Here is a 5,808-nt window from a genome sequence, read left to right on the forward strand (position 1 = left end):
AAAATGTATTGGTGTCTTTCTGTGCGTCTAAAACAAGTCCTTGGAGATGTTAATAGCCAGATGTCTTGGAAAACGTTATAAATTTCTACAAATTTTATTACATTTTCAACAAAGGGCTCAACTGCGGAATCCAAACTTGGAAAATTTGGGGGGGGGGGGCATGGCCCCTTTCGCCCCCCCTGGCTACGCTTATGTCTACAAGTACGCCAAACTGCCAGGATTAAGCTCTCAAAGAAGCTTTTCAGTGCGAGGATAAAAATTCAATCAATCAGTTACTTTCGAACAAAGTCGTGCAAAACAACACAAGCGAATGAGAATTTTTTTTACTTGACAACTGACAAGGTAGAAGAAACTACACATTCAACATAATTTGTCTGAATGAATTCTTTCAAAAAGACTAAACTTTTCATAACTTGCTTAACTCTATGTTAGTGATTGTTATTCCTCTTCAAACTCTTCTGCTGTCACTACAACTGAATGAAGTGTTGTTGTTGCCAGTCTTTTGATGTCTGCAACTGCCAACCAGCAAACTCGAGACTCGACAGCTTTACTGGATCAATTGAATGAAGACTTGCTCTGCGAACTAATCGACCAGAACGAGGCAGCTAAAACTGCTGACGTCCACACACGTTGTTCGTTGAGCGCATTTGCATAACTAATTCTGAAACGCTTGTAGATGAGGCCATTGGATTTGGATGTGATATTCTAATATTTCTTCATACTTTTTCTTTTGTTATTGGCAAACGTATGGTGGCTGTAGGGAGTGTAGGCTACATTTTTTGCTTAGTTTAGAATGAGATTTAAGTTGAGTTGGGGTTCACAGACTCGTTTGGTGTAGTACAGGGGTCACCAACTGGCGGCCCGCGGGCCGCATGCGGCCCACCACGCTGTATCGCTGCAGCCCGCGGAAGGTATCAGCGTACAAGTATAACCAAAAATACTTTTCTTGAGGAGTTAAAGAGCACAAAGGCAAAAAATACTTTCCGGGAAGCATATTTTTGCTTTGCATACGATTCCACCGACCGACCAATCAGATTATAGTTCTAGGTGGGGGTTGCTTAAAGCTATTCCAATGCGATGTCCACTCACACTGTCCCAGTGGTTGATTAAAATGTCTGTTTTCGAATTTCGAAAATGTCTGTGAGCATAGGGTTGCTTATTTTAAGTTTGCAAATGTCATGTATACACTAGTGTGCAGTAGCGTAGCCAGGAATTTTGAAAGGTGGGGGGGTTTTGACCACCCAGCGGCGGGGGGTGTGGGGGGCCTCCCCCAGAAAATTTTGAAAAATTATTTTGAATTTGGTGCATTCTGAGAGCATTTTCAACAAAAATGTGGGTACGAATATTCCTGTAAAATGGTGCTGTCCGGTAGCATAGCAAAAGGATAAGATCATGTTTTCTTCGGCATTTTTCGAAAATAAAGCTAGGTCTCTGTGTTTTCTTGTTGCTAATTCTTGGCTGAGATGTTTGAATGTTTGGTATTGGCAAAACTCGTTCTTTTAATGCAATTTTGTTTAAAATTAGGCAATTTTTTATTAGACTGAAAGCATCATTCTCAATATCGTGACGTCACACGCGTGCCAAAGGGGGGTTGTAACCACCAACCCCCCCCCCCCCCCATTGGCTACGCTACTGCTAGTGTGCGTTTCATCGTTATTGCGTTTCACGAGCAGTGTTCTCTTTATGCAAGTTTTTGTTGGCAAAATAGATCGGTGTGCCAACTCAATTTATAATAAATTGGCAAAATATTATATATAAATTTAACGACTTTTTCTGATTGTAGGGGAGAACCTCCATCAATGGGACAAATTTTGCGTTTTGCTAATTTTTTTAAATTTTGTAACGAAATGCAGTGCTTTTTTTTTTACAACACTTATGCTAATGCATTTTTTTTCAAATAACACTTGGTTTGATTTCATTATCTCCAGTGGTTTAGAAATAACGCGCAGTTTTTTAAGGTAACTCAAAACGTCCCATTGTTGAATCTGGCTCCACCATTGGGACAGGCAATTTCTAACAATGGGACACAATTTATTATCTGTGTAAATGCACATTATAAACTTGATATTCACTTTGTTATTGATTATATTTACTGTAGTGCATTATTAAAGTTTTCTAAATTTTTCTCAACTTCATCATTCAAAATCTTTTTGACACCATAATGAAGTTGAAAACCTAGATTGCTTTTAAGATCATTATTTGCTTGGGCTCTTTTGTATGTGTCAACCCAGCTTTTCAATGTTTGGCTTGGTATATCAAATTCTCTTGCTACAGGTCTATTTTTTTCCGTTTGTATTGCTTTTTCAACAGCAGTTTTCATAGTTAAAGGATCTGTGTTTCCCTTTTTACGAATAAGTCGAGTTGATTTACAGTGTCCCATTGATGGGCAAGACCTGCTGTCCCATTGTAAGATGCCATCCGAAAATGCAAAAAAAATCAGCTAATTTCTTAAAGACTACTTCACTGACAACAACGTTTTGTCCCAAGAACTGCCAGACATATAGACTATGCTACCGTGCTTTTTCAACTTGCTTCGCCAAGTATGTACAAAAATATCTTCAAGACAAGCGACCTATCTTTTTTTACTTTGGGTATCAAAAAACACACTTTTTTTTTAACAAACCAGCCATGCATGCAAATTGAAGGATCCCACTGTTGGTACAAGCGAAAGACTACATGGCGAATTGTAATTCGTCATATACATTGTGCTCGCTTGATCAACCAAGCGTGGGAAACCAAGTGTCCCATTGTAGAATCGTCCCAATGATATTATGAAAATATTTAGCTTAGTTCTGCAAAATGTTTTTTTTTTAAGAAATATGGAACGCTTCACAATTTTGCGTGTCATCCTTGCGCAGGGACCATGCTAATCTTCTCTGTATCGTTCCAATTTTAGTATTGCCGAAGCATGTACTGCCGAAGCAAATACGTAGGCTACTGCAAAATGTTGTTCAACAAATTCTTGCCACGCTGATAAGCATCGCAAGTGACAGTTGTCTATAGGCTAATAACAGAAAGACGGTTTTATAGACTCCCACAAAAAGGATGAAAAACCAACTCATTGCTATTTTAGAGGGAAGACTGTTCATGAATTACGATAGAATTACGATTTTTCGGTGATTTCCACAAGCGTTTGTTTCATGGTGCCTGGTTTCTTTCTCCTTGTTAATGGAGCCAATTTTTCGCTGATATGTTTGCCGGTCACTATTGTTGCCTATATTGCGATGTGTCAAACATTTCCTTGTTTACTGAAATTGTTAATTGCAAGATATCTTTTGTGAAGCGAAGTGACAACACCACTCTTGCTTGGCGATGAAGATTCTGATGAAACCGCTCGCCTCGCTATAAGTGCGCAAAACAATAAGTGGCCTCGTTTATTAAGCATTGTTGAAAAGTCAAAAGTGTTGTAAAAGGAGCTTCCCAGCCAGCAAGCCTATATGGGCCCCACATGGGGACCCATATGGGCTGATGTACGGGCCCCATGTGAGATGCCCATATGGGGCCCATACACATTGTGTCCGCGGGCATCACATTGCCCCCATATAGGCTGCCCATATTCATTTATGGGTTTCATGTGGGTTGCTCACACTCAAACCACAAATCTAATATGGGCTGCCCATATGTAACCCATAAATCTAATACAGGCTGCCCATATGTATATCAGGTATATAACTGCAGACAGATGCCAAAGTGCCAAACTGCAAGCAGTGAACTTTGCGCAATGCATAGCAAGGTGCCCCCAGTAAAGTGCTCAATCGGCGTAAGCCAAGAGCGTCAACTGCAGACAGTGCACATGATGAACTGTTTTATTTTTTGATCAACAACGCACGAGTAGGTATATAACTCCATGTGACATTTTCCTATTTGTGGTACGTAAGCACAAAAAATAGTACTACTGCTAACCTTGCCAAAGTGCTCCAACTGCAAGCAGTGAGCTTTGCGCAATGCATAGCAAGGTGCCTCCAGTAATTTTGCTTGTTCAATTTCATTTTGTGTTTGTTTAAAAGATCAACAAAAGTCGTTTAAGACAACTAAAAAATCTCAAAGTCTAGACAAATGCTGATCGAGGTGTATATCATATTAGTATGGGTTGCCCACAAACCTTTGAATCATTGTGTGGGTAGCCCATGGTCTGCCCATAAAAAATGTGGGCAGTCCATGGTCTGCGCATAAAAAATGTGGGCAGCCCATGGCCTGCCCATGAAAAATGTGGGTAGCCCATGGTCTGCCCATAAAAAATGTGGGCAGCCCATGAAAAATGTGGGTAGCCCATGATCTGCCCATAAAAAATGTGGGCTGCCCATGTTCTGCCCATAAAAAATGTGGGCAGCCCATGGTCTGCCCATAAACAAAGTGGGCAGCCCATGGTCTGCCCATAAACAAAGTGGGAAGCCCATCAATATTTCATGCTTAGCCCATAATCAATAATTTTATGTGGCTAAATTTCTTAAAATGCATTTATATGATCACGCATTTGAAGATTGGAAGTTTTATATTCCCCCTTGTCATTTAACAACACATTCTGCAAGAAAGCCCATATTGGGCGCATATGGCAAAAACAAAAAAACCCACATAAAACCCACATGCCCACAAGCCCATTAAAATAGTATATGGGGCCCATATGGGCTTGCTGGCTGGGTTGGTCTGGCAGTAGCGTTGTTCGATTAATTTTGTTGCTGCGGTATTCTAACATAAATATGAACGACATGTAACGCTGGATACTGGGTAGGAAGTGCGTTCTTTTCTAGCATAGGCTAAGAGTCAACCTACCTAAAATTTTATTAGTGCGGCCCGCCACAGCTCTCCTTAGTGCCAAAGTGGCCCGCATGCAAAAAAGGTTGGTGACCCCTGGTGTAGTAGAAGAGAAACAGTGGTTAAACCACTAGCGATGGATAAACGAATGTTACTGTGCTATCGGAACTGGCTAATTTTCAAGGACAAAACGCTTCAAAACACAGTCTTTTCTTGATCAACAGACGAAAATGAATCTGGCAAGAAATTTCTGGATTTCAACTTAAAAAACACTTTCTTAAACAATACGTAGGCTACCGGTAGCCTACAACTAGGCCTGGAAATTTTACTAATGCTTTCAAGTAGCCTAATCACCCGAACTAAGCACAATAGCTAAAATTTATTTTTTTAAGCATGCGCAGATACATTGTCACAGCATATACTTTCAGTGAACATGGTAGGCTACTTTTTATTCAAAGCATACGATTTATGCAAAGCAAGTAGGCTAAGCTCCCTTTTTTATATCAAGAATTTGCTCTAGTTTCGGTTGAAATAACGAATCAAGAGTGTTTTGCAAAAAGTCAACCTCGAGTCTTTCTGATTAACTTTAATCTCTTCAGATATCTCATCAACACATCTACGTGAATGATTACAGACACATAAGCTGAGGCGCGGAATTTTTGCTTTTTTTGCGGCGGCTTAATGGCTAAAATATACCAGGGATACATAAACAGCAGAGCGGTTAAGCGGAAAACAATCTACACACCCATGTGATCCACTTAGCTTCTCTATTCAAACGACGCGGAAGAATGATTTGACCACTCTGTGATTTAACTCGTGATATGACGCAACACGTGCAATGACTAAAATACTTCATGTGTTGCAAACTTGGGTCAAACGTACAGATCGGAGCAATTTGCAGAGTCCGTATTATTTGTCACGACAGGCTACTCAGCTTAAAGCTGCTCTAAATTAAGGCCACTGACGTCGCTAGAAATTTATGCGAGAAAAAGATTGAGTGAAGGGGTCCACAGCTCTTGACACAATTACAGTGAATTTTAAACTTTTTTAAACTAC

At 40.2% G+C, this 5,808-nt stretch overlaps 1 non-coding gene across 1 annotated transcript; it reads right to left on the reverse strand.

Annotated features, from left to right (window-relative positions):
* Positions 1–2,813: 2,813 nt before the first annotated feature.
* Positions 2,814–2,916, reverse strand: LOC145765786 (U6 spliceosomal RNA). The gene has a single exon (XR_014288658.1). It is a non-coding gene; the product is annotated as a U6 spliceosomal RNA (small nuclear RNA).
* Positions 2,917–5,808: the final 2,892 nt, after the last annotated feature.

This window comes from Aplidium turbinatum, chromosome 2 (assembly GCF_918807975.1).
Source record: "Aplidium turbinatum chromosome 2, kaAplTurb1.1, whole genome shotgun sequence".
In the NCBI taxonomy this organism is placed as follows: domain Eukaryota; kingdom Metazoa; phylum Chordata; class Ascidiacea; order Aplousobranchia; family Polyclinidae; genus Aplidium; species Aplidium turbinatum.